At 32.9% G+C, this 25,104-nt stretch overlaps 1 protein-coding gene across 2 annotated transcripts in view; it reads left to right on the top strand.

Moving 5' to 3' along the window:
- Positions 1–25,104, top strand: part of fz2 (frizzled 2) — a 67,447-nt gene that overhangs the window by 31,986 nt on the left and 10,357 nt on the right. The window contains exon 1 of one of the 2 annotated variants that reach the window (XM_085188448.1): positions 1,958–2,276. The exons of the other annotated variant lie outside the window; for it this stretch is intronic. The gene's annotated coding sequence lies outside the window, so the exon portion shown is untranslated. Of the gene's footprint in view, positions 1–1,957; positions 2,277–25,104 lie in introns of those variants that run through there. 2 annotated transcript variants of the gene reach the window in all.

Below are 25,104 nucleotides of genomic sequence, written 5' to 3'. Positions count from 1 at the left end.
GTGCAGTCACGCCTGTCTCACAGTTGATAGTTGATACATTACACGATTATATAATTCATTATATCTTATATTACCGAGCTTAATACTATATTACAAACATGAAAAATATTTTTATTAGACATACATATTACTATTTTTTTCTTATCTATATATCAGCTTCATGTTTTACCTATCCCGCACAGCAAGGTAGGCAAAGGGAACATAGTGTTAAAAAACTCCGTTCCACACTTTCCGCCGAAATCTGTATGCACTGCGCGTTGATGGCGGAATTCAAGGCCGCGCTTTTCCTCAACACCAGATCAAAGAAATGAAAATAAAAATTTGAATAAATATATCACTTCCTTGAGTGAGGATCGAACCCACAGCCAGCATGTGTCACTGCGTCACGACTACTCAATAAATAGTAATTTTGAAAAACGCTAATAAAAAAAATACCTTCAAGTTTTAACATTTTCTTAGTGTCAATCCGGTCCTGTGCGCCGCAGTAATGTAATGTACACACTCATTTCCCTCAGACAAATTTAAAATCCGTGCAAATCGATTCCGGACATCGGAGTATTCGGCAAAGCGCACTCGACGCGGACGCCTGATGATTATTCAAAAACACTTTCCTAATTCCATCACAGACGGAAAATACACGAGCGAACTGCTTACCCTGACGGCTTCCTTCCTCGAGGATGTGGAAACGAAAATTGGAAATGAACGTTTATTTTTAATCTTTGCTTAATTTTGTTACAAGGAAATTGTGTTTGTTTTAACGTTTTGACGAATTTAAATAGCTTCAGGCTGTTGGTATAGAGTTGATTGGAAACTTAGTGTGAAAATACTCTATTCTCTACTTCCTGCCCGAATTCGAACGTGGACGTCAGTTCAACTCCGTCTCGTCCCTCGAGTGGACTTTAAATCCGCAACTATCTGGTCGTGACAATTATACACTTTCCCACTGCGCCACGACGCTAAACACTTTTTAGGTATCTTTATTGCACGGTCCAATGTATAATGATACTATAATGACCATACACATGGATATAAAGGTTTGTGAAGCGATGTATATATATATATAGTTACTGTGTAGAAATGTAAATAGAAATAAAAATTTTAATGTCATGATCGGACTCGAACCCACTCCCCTTGGAAAACAGTCACAGCGCACGTCGCCAATAAAGCTATCCCTTTAAAATGCTTCCCCGATTTAGTTAAAAACAGCGGATTCAGCTCCTCAACACCACCCAATGTTAGAGAACGGATGTAGAATAAATAAGTACATTGCAATCTTATTCTTATTCATCCGGTTGTAAATAAGACGATTGTGGGTTCGATTCCCCTTCGGGGAATTTAATTATTTTCATTTCGTCACTCTGCTAACAAGACGCAACGCGGTGTTGAGCTCTACCACTCAACGCACAATATTCAAAATTGGCGTGGGAATCAAAGACTCAAAGAGTCTTAATAGAAAATTCTCCGTCTACCCTGCTATATGCAGTTGATACTCATTCTTATTCAACTTCAGTATTATGAATCAACTTACAACTTATTAGCTGGGTAGTTGCTAGTAATATTATATGTTTATCTTTATCTTACATAATGTCTAAAGATATTTTAAAAGATTACTTCAAGTGATTTTGTAAAGAATATTATTATTTAAGGAATATTTATACCGAAATTTAATCTTCCAAGAATTTTCTTTAATTTATGCTAGAACAATTTCTTATTTGATTGATATTCATTATAAGTACAACGGAAATTGTTATAATTATGTCCTAAAACATAAACATTAGGATATTAGAAGCAAACGAGACTACCTCACAAACTACACATCGTGCTTAAAATAAATAAGCTTTCACTAACGACTAGCGCCATCTATTGGTGAATATTACCACCTTCCCGCTCCCCGCGCCGTTTCCCCGCTCTCCCGCCGCGACGCCCCGCGGTCCCCCGTTCATTCAATCCAGCCCGTCAGTCTCTCTCCACACGTCGCAGTGAAGGTGCGTCCATTAAAACAAATAACTATTACCGATATATTGTTACAAACAATCGCTCAGCTGACTGTGACTTACATATATAAAAGTGTTATTCAAATAAAAACGTATTCAAAGTGTTTCTTTTAACTATTGACTGGACAATAAACATATTTGTGAACGAATGTAAAAATATACGCGTCGCAGAGAACGGTTCCAAAGCGTGAGATCGATACTTTTAAATGATAACATGGATTCAATTAGATTTAAGACGGTGAATAGTGTTTGTGTTGTGCTGTGAAAGTAAAATTTACTGAGGTAAGTTATCGGTGCCTAGTGCCTGCTGCCTAGTGCTAGATAGCGCCGGGATTTGTTTTGGACGATAAGTCGAGATATCGGTGCGATGCGTTCAGAAATCGATTACTATCGATCGTATATAGGAAGGTCGATGTTGTGCCCTTCGGCTGTTTTGTGATTAGCCGAAATTAAAAAATTAATCGTCGATTCACGATACAACTAAATATTTTTATTTAAAAAATATTATTGTATAACATTTATACAAATATGACAATAAAAATTGCCAAGTAATAAATTATGTTTATTTTAATATAAAACTAACTTATTAAAATAAATTAGTAATTCAAATTAGATACAAAAGAACTAAAATCAACATAATAAAATAGTACTTCTTCAACACAGTTGTTTATTATTGGTATACGTGAATATATAAATAAATTAAAATAACAATATTTATTCAAAAAAATATGCAACGAGGTCGTAGTTCCTGCATTAAAAATAGAAAATGAAATAAAATTATTTATGGCCAAACGGCAAGAACCTAAGGCGTGCAGTACATTGCACCAGAAAAGCTATAACCACATTTGGTTACATTTGCAAGGCGAGAATAACTATTGACTCACTGTTATTTATTACTGACGATCGTAAATCTACGTTTAACTAAGTCAATTAATTGAATAGTTTTTGTAGTTTTAAATATTTCTATGGTATGCGCAGAAAATCCAGCGAATCTCTCCGTCCTCCGCTCAGTTAGACACATTGTCTGTGTGTCAAATAAGATTGAAGATTTGAATAATATAAAATTTAATTTAATAAAACGTTTTTGCTTATAAAATGCGTATAAATAAATACCTAATATAATAACAGTATTTTATTACCGAAACTAAATTAATGTCATTAAATTCAAAATTAAACTTTATATTTAAGCTTGTAATAACTTAAATAACTAATTTAAATAAAATAATTCCTATAGTTTTTTTATGTGTAAGAAAAGAAACAACCATATATTTTATAACAATAGAAGTTTGAGTAGTTTTAGTTTTTTCTTTATAATCAAAACTGACAGTCAGTATGTAAAATATTAGGCTATAAAAATGTGCATGCCAAAATTACTATTCTATTGTAACGATAGATTACTACAATGGCTTCCTGTCGATTACGAGCTTAATATGCATAATTGTTGCTTACAGTCCGGGATATCCGTAACTAAAGGCAGAACCTATTTGTGACCTGTATTGAATCTAAATTATTTATTATATAGCTACTTAAATAGCTTATTGGGCAATCTATATAATTAATATAAAACATAAACTTCTTTATTATTCTTCATCATCATAGCAGAATAAGCAGAGGGAGCCTAGTTTTAAGTTAATATTCCGTTCCCCGCAAGCCGCCTAATTTTTTTTGAGACATTACGTGTTGAAAGACAGAACTCAACGCCGCGTTTTATCTAAGATACTATTTGAGCCAAACAGTAATTATTCATATACTTGTACATACGTAAATAGCTGTATGTATCGTAAATATATAATTTATAACAAAATCACGATTTCAACATCAATTTATTACTCGTAGCTTTGTGCTAGTAATATAAATGAGGTCTGTCTGTGGAGGAGATTTATGATACAGGCAAAGTGCTTATTTTTTATTGTACCCATGTTATCCATTTTGCTATTGAAAATTCGCAGATAGGTTTATTATAGAGAGTAAGTGAGCTATAAGGAAGTAATTTTGAAAAATCTACTCTTATATTAGTCGTTGTTTTACATAATTTTATACGAAAAAGAGACATTTTCAAAGTTCAAAAAGTTTTAAGTTTGAAATTATAATTCCTAGTTAATAATATTATTAAATGTCGTTGGTTTTTACAATGCGGACGAAGTCCCGAGCAAGGCTAACTATTTGTAAAGTAATCGAACCTTGTTTTAAATTGGGTATTTGTCAGGATATAGGCATATTTTATTATTATTATTAATTTATTAGCTTCACGCTGTAACCTGCCTATAGTAGGGTACTAAACCAACCAAACAGAACCTAGAGTTGAAACACTTTATTACCTACTTTTCGCCCTAATTTTCAACACGTTGAGTATCGAGAACAAGCGTTCTGATGCAGAACTCTGAACGCTTTGACTAGATATCAGAAGATGAAAATAAAAGCAAGAAAATCAAAATAATTAATTCCCCTGAGTGGGAATCAAACCCACAACCACGTCACGTCTACATTCAACCTGTGCCGCCGACGACGGCCTCAAGCGTATAATCATAATATTATCCTAAAATAAAATAGCAGAGAGTTCCGTCACCATATTAACTATCAAACCCGCTACCAAAATATGGGAAAGTACAGTACCCAGTAGTGAAATAAAATTTCACACTTACCAAGACCACTTCGACAATTACTTCCAGCGTTTTTCAGCGTTTCCAGCTGGAAAAAATATTTTCAACGTAATGAATGGTATAATGGCCTCTGAAATACCGCGATATTGTGTTCAAAATTGTTATATTCGTGTTAAGAAACAGGTGTAAACTCTTGAATGTTAGTAACTAAGTCTGTTTATAATTTATATTTATTATTTTAAAAGAAAATTTAGGGCATAAAGTACTTATAGGCGGCGCAGTTGCACCAGCGTGTGACTGTAAACGCGAGGGTTGTGTGTTCAATTCCGACTCGGAAGAACGAAATATATAATATCTTAATTTCTTCGTTCTGGTAACAAGGTAAAGCGCTGCGTTAAGTTCCGCCACTATATAGACGTGTTCCGCCACATAATCGTGAAATTTCAACGAGGATTTCTCATAGAAAAATCAATTCAATTTATGGTAAACATATGAGAGCGTATTAGCTATAAATATTGACAGCAACCGCGTTTTAAATACGCATATTCTGCCAACATTACTATACACGCGAAAGTAAATAAACTGATAGATCCACTACGTCTTCGTAGATACAGTACGGTCGACCAGTCGTGGCCGCCCTGAACTTAGCTTTTATGAACCAATGTGCATTGTTCATTTGAGAAGAAAATATCAAGTCTGCACGGCCGTCTACAGCTAACGTCAGTGCGAGTGCCAGGCTTGAGTATTGAGGCCGCGATCAAAACATTATCTTATTTGCTTATATTTTAAGCAATTTTAGCACTCGCATTTTACAAACAGAACAACTTCTAGATTTTTTGCAGTTGCAGAAGGTACCTTATGAGTAATTTTCGAAATATTGCGTGTTGAGTAGCGAAACTCAACGCTGTTTTTTTACCAAAGCGGTGAAATCAAGAATTTTACACTTTATATTCATCCTTTTACACATCAAATTCACTTCATTTGAATATTTTCAACCCAATTTGAATTTGAACAGGCTACCTCTCGTCACCTCAACGTGGGCGCGAGCAGCTCTGTTCAAACATCTCAGGTTTAGTAACGGTTAAACACTGCTACGTATTACCTAACACCTTCTAATTAGTAGCGTTAAGCGTTTTGGTACATTCGGATATAGAGAGGTCTATGAACTTGTATTGAGCTTCCCTTTGTGTTGCTCTTTTAGATATCATTTGATATTAATTTTGTTGTTATTTTGTTTTTAGGTTTTTTTGTGAATTTTATGACATATTAGTTAAGAACCAATTTGCTACAAAATTATATTACATAATATTAATCGTTTCGATGTAATCTACAGTAATTGCGGGAGAGAGAGAGAGAGAGAGTTAGAGTATCGTGTGATGTGTCATACACTGACTGTTAGTTATTACCATGTAAACACGGCGGCAGGAAGCTTGTTTTTAATTTAAGTTAATTTATAATAAATATGGGCTTACTATATAATTAATTTACCATACCACCTTGACATGTGAATTTCAAATTTTACCATACTTGGTAAAACAAGCAATTAAAAATGATTCTTTGTATATGCAAATATATTATGCCTAGTATTGTAACAAACAGAAAAACAAACATACCCATATAAATATAAAAGAAGTCTTTAAATGTCAAGAAGACATTAATATTAACTAAACTGAAACGCTTCATTTATATCATTAATTTGAAAATAAAAAGTTAATGTATGACAAACAACTAGTAAGATGACATATGTAAATGCATTATGTTTTGCTAATACAACTAAAATAACAAGTTCCCCCAGCATATGTCATACAATTCTATATATAGTATTGCTGTAAAAAACGGTTAAAATGTAAAATTAAGTATAAACAATGCCTATTCAGGAAGGCAAATTAAAACATTCCTCACAATAGCTGGAACTGTCTTAGGGTAGAATACTTACTTGGGAGGGTGGAAAAAACAAGTCGCCATGTACAGGTGTTCCTTGAGGACGGAGGAGCCAGACCCTCATACATTATGTAATCTTGTATCTACATAATTAATGGTGCTTACTTACTTAATCTATGTATGTATGATAAAATTAATATTAAAGTACAATGGGTTTAGTTATTTATTTTTTAACTCCACGCTAAATTCTGCATTCAGTAGGCTAGGTAGGAAAGAACTTAGTGTTTAGACACTCCGTTCCCTACTTACTGCATGATTTTCGGCCAGTCTTCACGCAGGGAGAGAACGCGCGTGGGAATGTAAACGCGGCAGGTTGTGGGTTTGTTTTCCACTCAAGAGAAGAAAACATGCAATATTTTTATTTCCTCGCTCTGGAACGAGGCAAACCGCGGCGTTGAGTTCCGCAATGCCCTTCAGACTTCGATGGAAAGTGGGAAACGGTAGCGACTTACCCTGCCATATACGCGATACAACGTGAAGTTGAAAAATAAATAAAAAACTATAATGCAGCAAATGCAAATAGTAATAAAGCAGGTTTACAATTGCCTGAGGTAAATTCTAATCAGATAGTATTTAGGCGCTCACATGCAGACGGAGGGATTCAAGACAAAAATAGAAATCCTGATATACGTTGGACTACCGTAGCCGTGTACCTACATACTACAGTACAGTACAGTCGATAAGTCGTGGCCACACTGTTCACGCCGAAGGAAATTAAACAAAACTCTGAAAAAGTGTAAATAACATATAACTTTGGCTTCAGGACGGCCACGGCTCGCCGAGCGTACTACACAGTACAGTGTCTCGGGACATTCATCAAATTATTTATACATGCACCGGCCGGCCACCCATCGCTTAGACTACGTACGCACATTGAATTTTACCGGTTTTTTTTTCATACCCACACTGATTTCACGTTTTACGATTCTAAATAAAAATAACGGGTTGAAATATAAACTTTTGGTTCTATTTTGATTTGGATGTTAAACTGTTTGTATGTACCTATACACCACCCACTTTACAATATATATTTTAAAGTGATTTAGATATATAATTTGAGTAATCATTTGATTTTTTTATATACCTTTAAAATATTTAAAACGGAACAGAAGGAAACCTTTTTTAAATATTTCATGTCATCATCATTCAAAAATCATCATTATTACGCGTACTGGTACTTAAGTATTCGTTTATTATCTCATAGAAAGGATACACTCCTTTACACGTCCAGTCGATTTTCACAAAACAAAGTCGAAAAGAATTATAAACTTATTACTAAATCTTTAAATCTATATATCTATATAGAGATAAATATATTTATCTATCTCTATAAAAAAGGGAGTAAAGAGGAAAGATTTAACAAAAGTTATAAAACTATATAGTTTGTGACTTAAACAATTCTCTTTTTATGACGAGGCGGGTACAAAAGTATTTGCAAAGTCAACACAAACAAATAAAGAACATTTCTCTGCAAATTACCTAGTATAATAAAACACTAATTGTGTAAGGCCGTCGCTCGTGTTTTTATATTCACATTCCTCGCGAGTACGATCGAGATAAATTTGATTGCATGCTTCCTTCATTTCCCACAATGAGCCGTGTTCATTAAAAATACAGATTTTTTTCTGTGTAATACATTCATCTTGGTTAAAATAGGCTTAAGCGCATATCAAAAATGTTATAACTATTTTTCCGGTATAGCAGGGTTCGCAGATCCCAGTGCAAAGACACTCCGTTTCCTACTTTCTGTCCTGTTTCTAAAATGTTGTGTACTTGAGCTTAGAAATCGAACTCATAATCATCGTGCTTACAATCAGCACTTGTTCCACTGTGCATGTGTACAAAGGTGAAGTGATGTCTATACAGCATTTTTATACCTCTCTTCAGTCTTTATGCCCTACTTACTTTCTGGTTTTCTAACAAAACTCTGCGCCTTATCCTCCCAGAGGTTAAATTAAAATAATTTAAATATAATCGATCCCCCAAATGAGGCTCTAACCCAGAACAACCCTACAGTACAGTTATACGCTGTGTGGCTTCGTCACGATGGCCTCGTCTCGTGTATTATATTAAATCTCAAATGATTTTTTGACAAACCATCTTATGATGCAATGACTCCATCGGGGGAGGGCGGGGAACAAAATGAGTCACTAGGTACACTAACGAAGTGAGAGGGATACGTGACAAATGGCTGTACATGCCAAACAACCATCGTTTTATAAATAAATTCAAATTATCAAACATACAATAAAATTTATAAACTCAATAATTAAAGTTTATAATAACAATTACCGTTTACACCAAGCGGCAACAACCACCTCATTATTATCATATCACTCTCATAACAAAGGTCTAGAGTGCATATTTAGATACTTGCTGGAACAGAGTCGTTTGTCCGCCGTATTGTATACGGCCGCTGTGAAGATAGGCTCTGTGAACTTTTGCGCATAGTTCAAAATAATAAAAAGTAAGTAAAATCCTAAAGTGAAATCTGCGCAGCCATCTATAGCTAACGTACTGTATCTACTGGGACAGTACCGTTCGTAGGGGCCGAGCTCATCAAGTCCAAACACGTGGTACACAATGGCCGGTTATTAAATATTCGAATCGTTGTAGCTTGGTAATCAGCCTGTAAAGCTTCCTAATGAATATGCGAGCTGGTTGATACTTTTAGACATTGCAATGTCAATATTAAATGACTTTTTGAAATATTTTTAAGTAAAGAATAATTTGTGAAATAAATGTGAAACTACTAATTTATGACGCACTTGTCACTAACATTTAATCAGTGTAGTTGTTTTTGTATCAATTTTTATATGCATGTTTCTATGTAATCTAATTTATTTTTATTATTTATGTCACTAAAAATTTAAATATTTTTAGTTATCAACTTTCCCATTGAGGACTTTAGTTGTTTTTAGTTAAAACGAAAAACAAAATGTTTACTCGATAGTTCACGCCTGTTATAATGCTGTTATTTTTCAATTCGAGAGCAAAAGCTGAATGGGGATAGAACTTTCCAAACCGTATATCACCAGATGCCATCGTGACGCAATAAACGTGAGCCTGAGTGAACGCTCAACAGTTTGATTCGAATATGTAGATTTATTAATTATTTTTAGCTTTACTTGTATCTAAGTGTATCCTGCACATAGCAGGATAGGCTAAGTTGAACCTAGCGCGTAAGGTCCTTAAGGACGCGTTGTTCCCATTAGGACACTTCTAATCCCCACTTGCTGCCGAATTCTGGAGGCATCGTCAACCTACTGCTAGTTATCCCGATTATAGAACACTTGTGAGAACAAGTAAAAAAAATAATTTTACTGTCTTCAACTTAATTTTTAGCATGCCATCTAGTGTAATGGCATGATTATAGAAGTTGAAAGCTCCAAGCATTTTCCATTTAAGAGGTTAGCAAAGAGGACATGGATAAAAGCGAATCACAAACAATAATTAAGTACTAAATTTAAATTGAAAAGAATCTTTTTTTTAACAAATAATTGGGTACTGAAGCAAAATCACCCGCTTCGTCTCGCCGTTCCCGATGATCATATTCAAATTCTAAAAAACAGACTTGTCAGGTTATTCCGACCGAAAAACTCATATAGAACCACCAGAAAGAGTAAAATCTAGTTAACAGTCCTTAGAAAGGTTTTCCGCCGGTGATTTGGTGTTATATTTTGAATAGCTTCATGGGCACCGATTGCCTCGAAAATACTTTGAATATAGGAATGGAAAGCGAAATGGGTATTCCTAAAAGGGGGATGAAGAGACGCAATACGTTGTAAAGGTTTTGTGCACGTGCTAAGCCCCGTTTTGGGAAATGCCAGTTTTAAAAACAGTACAGTTTTTTACTTTTTAAACGAAAATACTTATAGCGGAATTTCACATTTTACTCTGGAAATTGGTTTTGGCGAGCTTTTTTTTAAAATAGCTTTTTGTTTGTGTTTGTCTTTATGTGTCGGGTTAATTTGTGATTGTGATATAAAGTTTTGTTTATTAAAGCTCAGTCATGGCGAAAACAATCTATAGTTTTTAATAATAAATATGATTTTTTGTTTAATATTATATTTTAACTTCAAAGTTTTGATTCACTCGAGGGAATTAATTATTTCCTTTACCTGGCTCTGAGGACTATATAATGCGCAGCGTTGAGTTTCACCACTCAACAGCAATGCCTCAATAATTGGGCCGAAATTATGCAACGAAGTATCTTCACACTCGGTCCTGTCGCTCCTACCCCGCTATGTGAGAATACAGTTCGCAGGTAGAAAAAAAGTAACATGTCATACTTTTACGCTAATATCGAAACAAACAATCTTTAGATCACAAGAGATTCATCATGAACATCATTTTGAAGACCTTGACAATTTTGTTCCAATTTGATAAAGAAATGTACCTAATTAATTAAATATATGAAAAGAAACTGCGCTGGAAATACTAATCACTCATTAGCTTTATCTTTATTAAGACGTGCTTAAGTAGTATAAGGAATTTCAATTCGGCGGATGCCTTTGAACAACATATTTTTCAAATTTATGAATCATAAAATATTTATTAATTAGCATTTTATTGTATTTCTAAGTATTTTTTGATTTGTTGTTAGTTATATAACATTTTATAATTATAAAATCGAACCGCACCTGCTGAAAGAATAAATAGTAAATTGCTGAACCTGTCAAATCTGTCATATTACGTTTATTCCAGCATAACGCTTTATCTGCTTACAGCAGTAGCAGAGAAACCTAACTTTGAGACACTCCGCTTTCCGCCCGAATTAAGGACCTTGCGTTGAGTCGCGGAACTGAACTACACACTTTCCTTATTGCAGCTGCTATATAGGTATTTTCTTTTCGGTGGGATCAATACAGCTGCCACGTTGACAGCAAGCAGCAGTCAAACAGATTGTAACAAGCAATTATAACGTTCGACTATAAACTAGGCCAATCAATGTTGTGCTTCTACTGTGCTCTGATTGAGCTATTGTTCTTGCCAATTTCAAATCTGGATTAAGTTGATAATTATAATAATTTATAAGTACTTTATGCTTCGATTGCGATATATATTCGATGGTTGTGATTTCCACTCTCAATGAAACATCGATATTTTAAATTCCTCTGGTTTTCATATGAGACAAAAAAATTAAAAAGGAAATACTCTATTTATAAGCAAAATATAAAACGTACATTAACATATTATCATATAATTTATTTATTTTTAAAATAAATGCTGTAAGTATTATTCATACGTCAAATAAATTTGGCTCAAGTTACGATGAAATTGAAATGAAACTATTTTAGAATATTCTCAAGAAAAGTAACTGGTAGCCAAAATATATCAATGGAAAATGTAACATTACAGGTTGCAATATCAATAAATCATCGAGCAGATAGCGCGTGTAATTAAACGCAAGCATCCATCACTGATAGGCTATCAGCCAGCGTTACATGTGTTACGATAAATGCTAAACACTTGTTGAGAATTGCTTCTTTTTTTAATTGGTAATTGCACTACTTATTTCCTATGAACAATAACGTTTCAAACCATAGCGTTTATCCCACTATGGATAGAACATGAAATAAAAAAACCATTCACTAATACCTATTTCTATACAAAACTAATGGTTTTGTAGTGTTTATACGAAACTAAGTTTAAAATTGTATATTGGGATGTGTTTAGTTTTAAAATTGTAACAGTCAGTTATTATCAAAAAAATGTCGCACATAAATACAGCCAACTGCTGCGAACAACTGTCATCGAAAATAAAGCAACATAAAACTCGAATACACAAATAATAATAGAAATCGATTTTTTGTTCAACTTTTTAAACTTTGTTTTGAATTTAGACAAACGAATGTTAGGCTTTGACACTTCGTTATAAATGAATGATTCGAATCGATTGATTGACGCTCAAAGGCAAAGGTAAAAAACTGAATCGATTAGAACGATTTTTACGATACTAGTATGCCAAAATATGGGGGGCGTAGAAACGTAAAATTTAGAAGTGATACTTCCATTATTTTACTTTTTTATATAAAGATAACTTAGTAAACCTCTTTCCTTTCTTTAATTTCCCTTCATTGAAGTGTACTGACAGAACTTATAAAATATATATCTACTAGTGCACGGAACCGAAGCTGCAGAGCCTAGATTGGATAGTAAACAAAAGCTTTAGTTATAATTATTCCCTGAAAATGATTTACAATCCAATTTCTAAATATAAAAAGTGTTGTCAACGTAGATGCCTAACTTTCACGTCCATTCATCATTGCCACAGTGAGGTGTCCGACGCTGACTTACAAATGCCGTGTCAAATCCTTTTTTTCGTTTCTCTTTTCCATATCTCGCATTCATCACGATAGGCAGAAAAAAATGTGACAGATTTGTATTTCTATATTTTCCATGTCTGATTTCAATTTATTATTGGATATATTTATTAACTTTACCTTTACAATTTAAAAAAGCCATCTTCGCGCATTCCGTTTATAGCAGTATATGCAAAGAGAACCAAGTCACTTCCCTTCCCACTTCCGCCCAGTTTTTGAGACACTGGGTATTGAGGGGCGTCAGTCAACGCACTTAATATACTAGTTCCGCACTTTACTAATAATTCCACAGAAATATTAATATTTAAATTCCTCGAGCGAAGCCAGAGGTCAACGCTAGTATACATATATCTATAATAGCGTCCAGTGGAGTGTTCGATAAAAAATATTTTCGTACGCGATATATTATCTTATCGGTTATCTTGCAATCTGGCCGGTACAAGCCTTGTATACCTTGTAACGACGATATATTACAACCGCACTACTGCTTTATGACTTATTTATAAATTTATTCAATCCTTGCCTTTCATTTATTGGTGGGGATTAGCTTTTTATTATTGAGTAGCTTTTTTACTTAGAATAACTAAGAGTGGTGTACATGGGCGTAGGAATAGAGGGGTATTCTGAAATAATTTTACTGATAAAAAATATACCCTAAAAAATCCAGGATCCCTTGATAAATATCTGTAGTAACTACCAGTTTGGCCCACGGTTACAGCCTCGAGAAATAATGTATAAAACACAAAAAGAAATTATCAAATCAGTAGTTACTGAGGTTACTGAGCTTTATAATATTAGTAAAGACTGAGAGGGGCATGTGGGTTCGATTCCCGCAGTGTGATTGTACTTAAATTGCGTCGCTATCGTTAGTTACAATGAACAATGTATAGATAAATTAAATTTTCTATCAAATTATAAATTTTAAAAAGAAATTTCTAACGAAATGATTTATAGTTAGTTTTATAGATATCTTTTAGTGATAACATTTTTTTTTAAGTTTGACGTTATAAAAATGTTTACAGTTTATAGATAACTAGTTTTACTGCCAGTAGCCAGTACTTACTACCGTTCACAAGCCACAATCTAGTGTTAACAAGATTATAACACGAATTGCTACTTGACTATATTTTAAATGTCGTATATCTTAAATATTTAATTTAGTATATTTTAAATGTTTTTTTATTATATTTATTCTTGAAAGTATAGTAACACAATTTTTGAAATAAACGCATTAAACCAGGCAAATTCTCCAGCTTATAGTATAAACGTATAAATTTTGTAGACATTTTTTTTGTAATTTTCATAATTTTTAAGAAAAAGTCCACAATATTAGAAACTGTCATAGATTTTCATACAATCTATAGAAGGCGTCGCTTTCTTGTTACTCAACGTTCGTAACGGAATGGACGACATATTTTCTAAGGGATTTTCCCATATATGGTGTTTTAAATACTTTCTAAATGGAATTATGTAGAACATTTTTAATGAGCTTCATTTCAATCACCTATTTTGTACTTTTGTATAGAAAATTTTTGAAAGAGTTCTTCATATATCAAGAGTTTATGAACATGAAAATTTAATTTTAGCATTTAATATAGGATTTAAAGTGTGAATCTCTAAACAGTAGATTCTCTAGAACTCTCTTTTCTTAAATATGCGCTCAATCCCGTATACTCGTACATCAGACAAAGGCTCTTTTATCTCCCGAATACGATATATTGTAATAGCAGATACAGTATCAATAAGTTATTTTATAGATACATGATAAACGAGAGTGTATTAACACTAGGTTCCCAGGTTTCCTCTGCCTACCTTAACCCCTAAGCTGAAAAATTGATAAAATAAACTGAAAAATGCCCTAGATAAAATAAGATGCCCTAGAGATAATGTTTTATTTATATATTTAAATATATGTAATAAGTACCTACTTTGTAGTCAAGTCAAGTTAGCATATCTGAAGTACCTAGTGCTTAACATTTGATGACTCCTCATAAAGTTGTTATTGGGGTTCTTTAAGTGTATTATCAATATTATTTATGTTGAAACTATATATGAAAGTAAACTATTTAAAAAATTGACAAAATTTTTATATATCTATTTGAATTTCTATTTTTTTATATTCATTATTTATCGCGTGACGTATACCAACTCCGCCACAATAGCGCAAGATACCTCAAGTTTAAAAAATAAAAGCAATCTACTGCATTGAAAATACATTAAACCGTAATCATTTCCTGTGAATTTGCCCATCTTCCCTCTAAGGGGACCGCACCCCACACCCCACACCCCACACCCCACACCCCGCACCCCACAGTTACCCTAACACGTATTAATATTATTCTGAACTGACCCTCTTACCTACGGGGAAGATGAACGTCGGATATGTATGGATTTTTTAGATGGCATGTAATAGAGAAGATTTATTTGTATTTTTTTTTAAAACTAACGGTAGCTTTTAAAATGTCATTGACATCATATTTTTGGCGACTACCGACTTCACGAGAGGACTACACATATATATAGTATACATACATATAGATGCAGATAATATTTATCATAATATAAAGCTAAAGAAAGTTTTCTAGAAATTATAAGAAAGAAAACAAGAAACAAAGAAAATAATAACTAAGAAATGAGGTCATCGTGGCACAGTGAAATAGTCTATCCGAGGACCAAATTATTTTCTGAGAAAATATTTTTTGATAGTCCCAGAGCGGCGTTGAGTTCTGTCACTTGATACGCAATGTCTCGATTTCATTCTTTTGCGGGTTCGATTCCCACTTGGGGACAATTAATTAAATTCATTTCCTTGCTCTGATAACTTTACTAAAAAAAAAATTTTGGATTAGAATCGTACCCGCGACCTTCAAAGCGACTGCTTAGGTCTGGAAACTAAAATATGCAAACAATAAGATAATAAACGATCGCAAACTGGTTCTTTATATGAGGTATTCTGCGAATAAGGAATGTTAATAAACTATTATATTTAAGTTACGAGATGGCTCGTCTCAGATATTATCTTTTTATGTGTTTAAATTTTAATAATTTGACGTTTTATTTATTATATTTTTTATGGAAATATATATTAGTATATCTAGAGTGTACATATATTTGATTTATATGATTCTGTAAGTAACATCGGTTTGTGCCAGTTCTAATCAAAATCGGTATACTTAGTATTTAGTTTGTATTATATTTTTAAGCAGATATTTCATTTAAATACAATTTAACGCTAATATGCACCTGACATTAGAAATATCCAAATAATTCTTAACTGAACTAACAAATTGATTACAAAATGAGCCATAAAACCTGATCCCATACGATTTGCCGAATTCACGGACGAACCTCTGTTAGCACATGTGATATTTTTGTATTGAACGAGATTCGTTGTATTATCACCCTAATCTCCTGAACCCTAAGTGTGTTATTTCTATGTAATTGTCACGGTTACAAATCGATTATTTGAACAAACAACGTGGCTATAAATCATCCCCGCTACCTGAGAATGAAGGGGAAAAAGGAATTTGGGAAATAAAACAAAAGACTGACATTTCTAGCTAACGAACTTAGCTGGGTTTACTGACCGCTTACATTTTTAAAGTGCAATGAACAATTAATGTTGTTAGTTTAGGTGAACTCAGTGGTAGCTATTTTATATTGAAGCGATAGTTGTGGATTAACTTCTTAATATGAAAATTGTTCGAAAAGAGGAAAATGAAGTACTGACACTAGGTTCTCTCTGTCTATCCTGCTTTTTACAGCTTGGAGAAAAAAAAACATTCTTTTTATCCCGGCTACCGTTTTTGTGCTCAAACACCTGTCGTACGATCTACCTGTATTTGAAACTTTGAACAGCAATAAATAAAACAATAGGACTAATAAATTTTCGACCGTTTACCGACAACTTTAGTTTTAATCACCTTTATATTGAAAGTAACGGTCGTACAAGGATACTAATAAAATTAACTGCTTAGTGTTTTATGTTACCATTTTAGCAAAATATTGTAAAATTACAATGTTTATGATCCCATTGAATTTTAAATGCGATTTTTTTCCTACGTAATGTTTTATAATCGTTCTGAGTATTTTTATTTTATGGCTTTCCGAGTCCTTTTATTTCTATTCAAGGTAATGTCTATAAAATTCTGAATTATTGCTTTGATTTTGCAAGGAGTGTTATTTTATTAAAATAAAGCGGAAAACTATTAAAGTTAAGATTTTATAGCTCTTGTAATTAGGAAAAGTAAGGAAAGATCGACTGAACGTTGCGGCCATCGTGGCGTAGCTGCCTCCTTCCTACATATTACATATAGACGTACACGTCGACATAGTGTTTTTTTTTTTTTTATCTATTACATACCTATATAATATCAATATTAGTACAAGATACATTTTCCTCCAACAGCAAGCAAATCATCTCATCAGGCCGCCCTGAATTACGACGAGCAAGTTTGATTTGCGAAGCGGAAAATTGAGTGAACAAGAAAACTTTGACCTTAGGGCTCTTAGGTGCGCGCGCCACCGCCCGCCGCGATACTATTTGCTTTGGAACTTTCCTTATTTATTTTTTTACACACGTTTCTTTTAAGTATTTGTAAAAAAAGCTCCATAGGGAGAGCGAGTGGACAAAAAGTTAAAGAGGAGCTTCACGCTTTTTCCCCCATAGCAGGGTGGACCGAGGGAACCTAGTGTTAAGACACGCTGCTACTCACTCTCCTACCAATTTTCGAGACATTTGTGTGTCAAATGGCAGAACTCAACGTCAAATCACAATCGAACCCACTACCGTAATAATTCGCTGCTTTAGTAGTTTAGTTAGCAACGTGGAACTCGTAACCGTCGCTTACAGTCACTTACGCTGCGCTAGGACGGTCTCATATCATCTAAAATCCCCATAGATTTATAATAACTTATAGAAACATAGCTACGGTATCAGAGTTCCTCAACAGCTGTAACGTCTTTGATTGGCTATTAAAAGTTGTTTATTCGAGGCATTCGAGCGATCACCGTAGGTATTATAGTAAGACCTTTGCGCAACTTAATTCACACTTTAAATTAGATTTGAGTTTCCTTTGAGAAATGCTTCTGTACTCAGAGTAGAAGTTTAAAAATTAATTCATAATTTACTGTTTAAAATTGTAGGTAAACAAGAAATAGTCTAGGTAAGTGTACTTAATCTAAAGATATGAACATACCAGATGTATATAAAAAAAGTTTAAATATCTCCGATGTCAATGATTTGTATATATTTCGTTATTCTGGTAACGAGACAAAACGCAGGGTTGAGATCCATTAATCAACAAGTAAATGTCTCGAAAATGGAGCGATGTTTGCGGGACGGAGTGTCATAACACTACTGGTGCTGTGTAAATGCTGATTTAATTTATTTTTTATTTAATTAATACAAATAAAACTCGTTAAGCCGCATCGTCTATGTGTATAGAGCATCGTACGTGTCAGTACGGATTATAAACTATGTGTCTATCGAACTTCATCCAAATCCGATTACTGGGATTTACGAGTTTAATACAATAAGTAACAACATTTCATTTTCAGTATTCAATATCATTCAAAAGTTAAAGTTAATTACGCCAATACTACTATTCTACTTTATTTTCTTTTTATTCCTTCACGCTGTATCCCTAGCGGGGTAGCCGAAGACAACGGAGCTATACCTTGTTAATAAATCATAAATGCCATATATTTTTGCTGCGTGAAATTACTGATTACACTTAAATTTGCATTTACTATGTAATAACGATTACCTACTTCAATGTATAAATAAAAATCTAATCCTACTTATATAATATTTGTCAAAGTTAATGAGGATGTATGTTTGTTCCACTTTTACGTAAAAACTTGTAATCAAAAAAACGCTGTATCCCGCATATAGCAGGCTAAAACCTAATGGTGACCTCCAAAAAGTGTTCCTCACTGTTTTTAATAAACATATATTTGGTATTAGTAATATACCTAATTACATAATCTCTTACTTAAATGACTTAGGTAAGAGATTAGCCTAATTTATATTTAAATAATTATATAATAAAAAAATCTAGAACGTTTGAAATTTATACTAAATAATTATTTATAAGTTACATTTATTTTTATTATAATTAATATAGGTAATGAAAAAATATAGGTTTGTTCGCAAAATAGTAGTCACTCTAATTCTTTGTGGTTATAAATTTTATATTTAAAAATTATATTTTTTAAAAGTAGGTAGGTACCTACCGTAAATTTAAATATGTAGTTACAAGAATAACAATATATGTTGTATCGTACAAACTTTTCGCTGTATCTCGTATATAGCAGAGTACACAGAGAAAACCTATATGGTATGGCGAAGCTTAACAAAGACAAAGTTAAAATAATTTCCCCCGAATGGCAATCGAACCCGCAACCACTCAGATGCTGAGATACTACGCCGCGGCGGCCTCAATACATACACAGAGCACTATTAGACTAGCAAGTCTCAAATATGTATTTTTAGATAGAAATTAGGCCAATCCTTAGATTTATTGCCAAATCCTTTCAGCGTTTAGTTGTTTTTTGAGGTAACCAATATATTTGTATATATAGGAGAAATCATTTATGATTTCTACGTAAAGCTTATTATTATTGGCGTGTTGGAATTATGAAATTCTTACAGTTCTACTTAAGTCACGTTTTACAGCTACATTTTATTTATTGCCGCATATAAAACTATTAACGACGCTATTGTGGCACAGTTGGCTCATACCTCAACCGACAGGAGCTGATTCAAGTTCCATTTGGAAATAATAATAATATAGATTTTGTATTTGGTTCCGTACACGCAATTTATGTACCTATAAACTGTAAACTGTACCTATTTCTATTAGACTTACGTAATTAATGGATGTTAGTCTCCGTTCGTCCAGTATCTGTTGAATTATACATATTACAGACGTTTAATTACTTAATTTTGCATTTAATATATTTTGTTTATTATTATTTATTATTATTATTTATGTAAATTTGCAATATTACGAAATTTATAGTCAAACTTTTATTTAAAACATTAGTGCAAATTTTATATTCGACCTTAACCTTAATTTATTAGTATACCTAAGTAATATTTTTTTGTTTCTTCCGCCTCATGCTCACGGCCGTCGATAGACAACGATATAGTGACATTACGCGAATATTTTTGTTAGCAAATATAAAGAATATTAATAAATTTATAATAATACTAAATATAATAAAGAATAATCTACATAAATACCGACTACGTATCGTACTCTACTGAATATTTTAAATAACTCGAGACGTTGCGAAACAAAGTCGTCATATAATAAAAGTAAAGGTAAAATAATTAATTATAACTCGAGACATTCACAAATTCCTTCTCAACAAAAACCTCTAATTAATATTTAATAATTTCAAATCCAAAGCTTTACTTGACTTGTTTTTATAGCGGCGATACAAAGACGTAAGGAACTCAATAGAATTATTCTTTGCCTTATAAAGGAATACATAGAGATCTTTAGATACTAGAATATATAAATATTCCTTTATATAAATAAGCCGATTTGTTTTACATTCCGCGACGGTGTACACTAACACGTAATTAGCTAAGAATACTGACGTGACTCACTCGCTGAGATAACAAATATACTGTAATATCCTTTTATATCTTTATCTGGAAGTAAATATTTATATAAATTTGATATATATTTGATTTTGTGTGACACCAAGTGTCGGAGGTAACTGTTCTAGAAGTATTCAAACAGTACTTCCTGAGATCTACATCTTCAGCCTAATAATATTATTTATAGGTAAATAAAATATACTTGAGTCCACAATATATAAGACACAAAACATGAAAAACTATTTAAAAAAATATATTTAATATGTCATTAGGAAAAGAGCTTCAAAAAAGTAATATTGTATTATAAAAAAGCAGCACCTTGCAAGGTGGTGCTATAATTAAAACAATTGGAGATTGAAAGTAATAAAAAATGACAACATTGTATTTAGAAACACCTTGTCAGGACAAACAAGACAAAATATAAAACCACGAGTGTCCTTCTACGTGTGCTCAATAAAGTAAAATACGTGTAATAAATATGGATTACCTAATAAACAAAAATAATTTATTCCTATAAGTTGAAATAAACGATTATTTAATACAGTTTTACTGGCAAACAATTATAATATTATTAACTTAACATATTAAGCTTATAATATTTTATATTAAGTATTTCATACAAAAAACTATTTGGCTAACGTCATTGGTCACGTTGAATAATAAGTTAACACTTCATTATTGGTACCGAATATTTAAATGAGAGGAGAGGAGCTCTCAGCATGGAATTTTAAATTTTAAATCGCTTCTGCCGTTATCTCTTAACCAGATTTTCGACATTTCTCATGAATAAAACATTCAGAATGGACGCGACAATAAATGGCTCCGCACCGTGGACTAAGTTCGGGTCAAAACAAGCTGTCTGTCTCTCTGTGTGCAGTGGAGCTTGTTCCATTGTTGTACGCGTGAACGGCTCATTGGAGATGAGAGGCCGACGATTTAAATTGAAACAATCGATGATTAAATTAATCCTAATTTATAAATACTCTTGATGTAAGTACTAAGTACATGTGTGAGATGACGTTGATTTAACACAACTGTCATAGTAATAGTATTTAGATAACTGTGTGTGAGTTATGTTGTAAATTTATTCATAATAAAATAATGTTTATTTCGTTTATTTATTATTAATAATTAACTAATTTAACTAGCTTTATTGAAATGCTTTCTCGTAATATTGACAAAAATAAACAGACAGATGCTATATACACGGATTTTAGGAAAGCTTTTGATACGGTATCTCACTCAATCCTTATAAGTAAGCTCTCCGCTTATGGTGTTTCTGGTCCTCTAATACGTTGGTTCAAGTCATACCTTACGAATAGATCCTTTGCTGTAGTTGTGAAAGGTTTCAAGTCTAACGATGTCAATATTGCATCTGGAGTGCCACAGGGCTCACATCTGGGCCCAATTCTATTCAATATCTTCCTAAATGACATATCAAATTGTTTTTTAAATTCTACACCATTCATTTATGCAGATGACATAAAGTTCTCGCGTGAAATTAATACCTATGAAGATGTATCTCTACTGCAGGACGACTTAAATAGAGTTCTAGAATGGTGCAAAACCAATCACATCCATCTAAACAGCACAAAGTGTTCACACATTAAATTTACTAGGAAACATAACCTTATAAAGTCATCTTATGCCATAGAACGGTATACACTAACTGAAGTGGAAGAACAAAAGGATCTTGGGATAATCATTGATTCCAAATTAAGCTTTACCTCTCATATTGACTCGGTGGTGAAAAGATCTTCCCAGCTACTCGGATTTATCACTCGTAATACTAGTAGTTTCAAAGACTCTAAAACAAAAATTTTGCTATACTATGCACTAGTCCGTAGCATTCTGGAGTATTGTAGCATTGTTTGGAGACCACATTTTTCGACGCACTTGCTACGACTCGAAAGAGTACAAAAAAGGTTTCTTTGGCATTTATCCTATAGTGCGAATATTGCCCACCGGCTTGGGTCTTACGAAGAAAGACTTAACCATTTCCAGATATTATCTCTTAGCAATCGTGGGAAAATGCTAGACATAAGTTTTCTTCACAAGATCTTACATGGATCGATTGACAGCGCTGAATTAGTAGGCTTGCTTAATTTTAAAGTTCCAGCGAGATATCCTCGAAATCAAATTTTGTCTTTTGTGCCCCCCCTCAGAAAAACTGTACTGGGTGCGAATTCGCCTATTTCGAGAATATGTAAGCTGGCAAATGGTCTCCCAAAAGACATTGACATTTTTGCGGATTCTCTTCCTATTATTAAAAATAAATTAAAAATCTTATACACTTGTGTTGACAATAAAATACTTAATGAAACTTAAAGATATTAAAAATTATTATTCAGCTGTATCGTTCTTTTTAAAAGCTTTTATTACCATGTCAGTTTAATTTATTAGAATATATATATATATATATATATATATATATATGTATGTATATGTGAGTGTGCGTGTGCGTGTGTGTATATGTATATATATATATATATATATATATATATATATATATATGTGTGTGTGTATGTGTATATACATGCGTACATGTATATATATAATATATTTTTTATGATTGGTTTTATTTGAATCTTAAGCTTGCTGATTAATTTATTTTATTTAATTAATTTATTTAATTTTTAATTGATTGTACCATTAATTTAATTTCAATTTTAAAAATTATTTATTATTAAGTGTCTTTTACCTTAAATTATTAATATTATTAATTGTTTTTTTTTCGTACTTGTATAACAAAATAGAATAAGTGAATAGTTTATTAATGCATATATGAATCTGTTTTTTATCTTAATAATGTATAAGTTGTGTGTAATTTATTATTTATTTTTTTGTATTGTGTTTATTTTTAAGTTGTTGTTTGTTGTTATCGTTGAATTTATTTTTGCATGTGGAGCTTACCTGTAAATAATTGAGCAATTAGAAATAATTTACTTTGTTTTTTCTTTAATGGCATGTAATAATTGTATCAATTGTTGGTGGGCCTTATAAATAAATAAATAAATAAATAAATAAATTTTTATTGACTAGACTAGACAAAGGGCAGCGATGAGTACCATATATATATAGGGCGCTATATCTCAGTTATTGGAAAATAGAGTGCTTAGATTTATCACCAGGATTTTTGTTTTTGTGCATGGAATAGAACCCACGACAGTCGCGCTTACCGTCCACACCTTATGCCACTGCGACAAAATACTCTATTTTTACGCATGTAAATGTAGTTATAAAACATAAACGTAGTAAAAGCAATCTTTTATATATTTTTAAAAGTAAAAAAAAACCGATTATATCGCTTTAACTTTCCTCTATCGGTCAACGGTTCAACTCGATTCATTTAAAATTCACAAAAGACCTATTCACGTTGGTCGGTTTTTGTCGAAAAACGTTTTAACTTTCAGATTTGTCCGATTCGTTTACTCTCACTACAATACGCAACACTATCGACCTACTTTATAAAGTAACTAAGGAGAATATTTTATTTTTGTTATCTTTTATATTTTGCTTCACGCAGTATCCCGCATATAGCAGGATAGACAGAGGGAACCTTGTGTTAAGAGGCTCCGTTCAGCACGTACTCGATTATCGAGACATTGCGTGTTGAATGGTAACTTAACGCCGCGCTTTGTCTTGTTACAAGAGCGTGACAGCAGGTGCCACACATGTCCCTCTTTAACAGAACAGGCAGGAAGAACTTAGTCTTCAAACTCTTCCTCACTTTCCACTTATTTTCGAATCAATACGTGTTGATAGCGAAGACAACAACGCGCTTATTATTATCAGAACAGAAAATATTCCCCCGAATGGAATCGAATCCACAACCACAGTTACATTCAGAGGATGTGCCACGATTAAGAATAATTTTAGGATCTTTTGTTAGAATACTGTGGTAAAACGCCATTGAAGGTGACAAAAAGTAAGCTGCGTAACTCGGGCAAAGCCTTTATATTGGTTGCGAAGCACGTTTGTGTTTTTTGCACCGCTACCACAGATTTCTCGCTATTTATTATAACTATGCTTTCTTTAATCATAAAAGTGATATTCAAAATAAAGATATATATATTCTTTTATGATATTGAATATATTTATGAAAGTCATCGGAACTGGGACGTGTCTAAATAAATGCGATAGTTTTACATTTTGAACTCCTTTTGGGACACAACAGTTGAGTTCGGTTATCAACATGTTATGCTTAGAAAATTAACTGTTGAATGTAACCTCTGCCTACCCCTGCTATATGCAGGTAATATGAGACATACAAAAAGCTTAGGAAACCAAAAACCAACTTTTTAAATTTTTTATCCCTATAAAAAAAGAATCCACACCAAATGCGCAGTAAAACTGTAACAAATAAAAACCAACCATTACACCCAACCATAAATGTTGCAAGTTCACATCACATTCAAGAAGTGGGCATTGACCAGCGCCAGCGCTAGGTGTCGCAGGATGCAGGGTCATAAAACGCGAGCCAGCTAGCTGAGTTTACGAGCGCGCGGTTTCCGCGACCCGCCACCGCAAATAACAATAACTTCTGAAATGAAACTAAAAACTTGAATAGCACGCAGCTGGGTATATATAATATTTATGTTGTATTCTAGAAAAGACATGTAAAGAAT

The sequence above is a fragment of the Heliconius melpomene genome, chromosome 7, assembly GCF_056956725.1.
Source record: "Heliconius melpomene rosina isolate 202511_hmr_F chromosome 7, ASM5695672v1, whole genome shotgun sequence".
Taxonomy (NCBI): Eukaryota; Metazoa; Arthropoda; class Insecta; order Lepidoptera; family Nymphalidae; genus Heliconius; species Heliconius melpomene.
The sequence above is the reverse complement of the archived record's forward strand: the minus strand, read 5'-3'. Positions and strand labels throughout refer to the sequence as shown.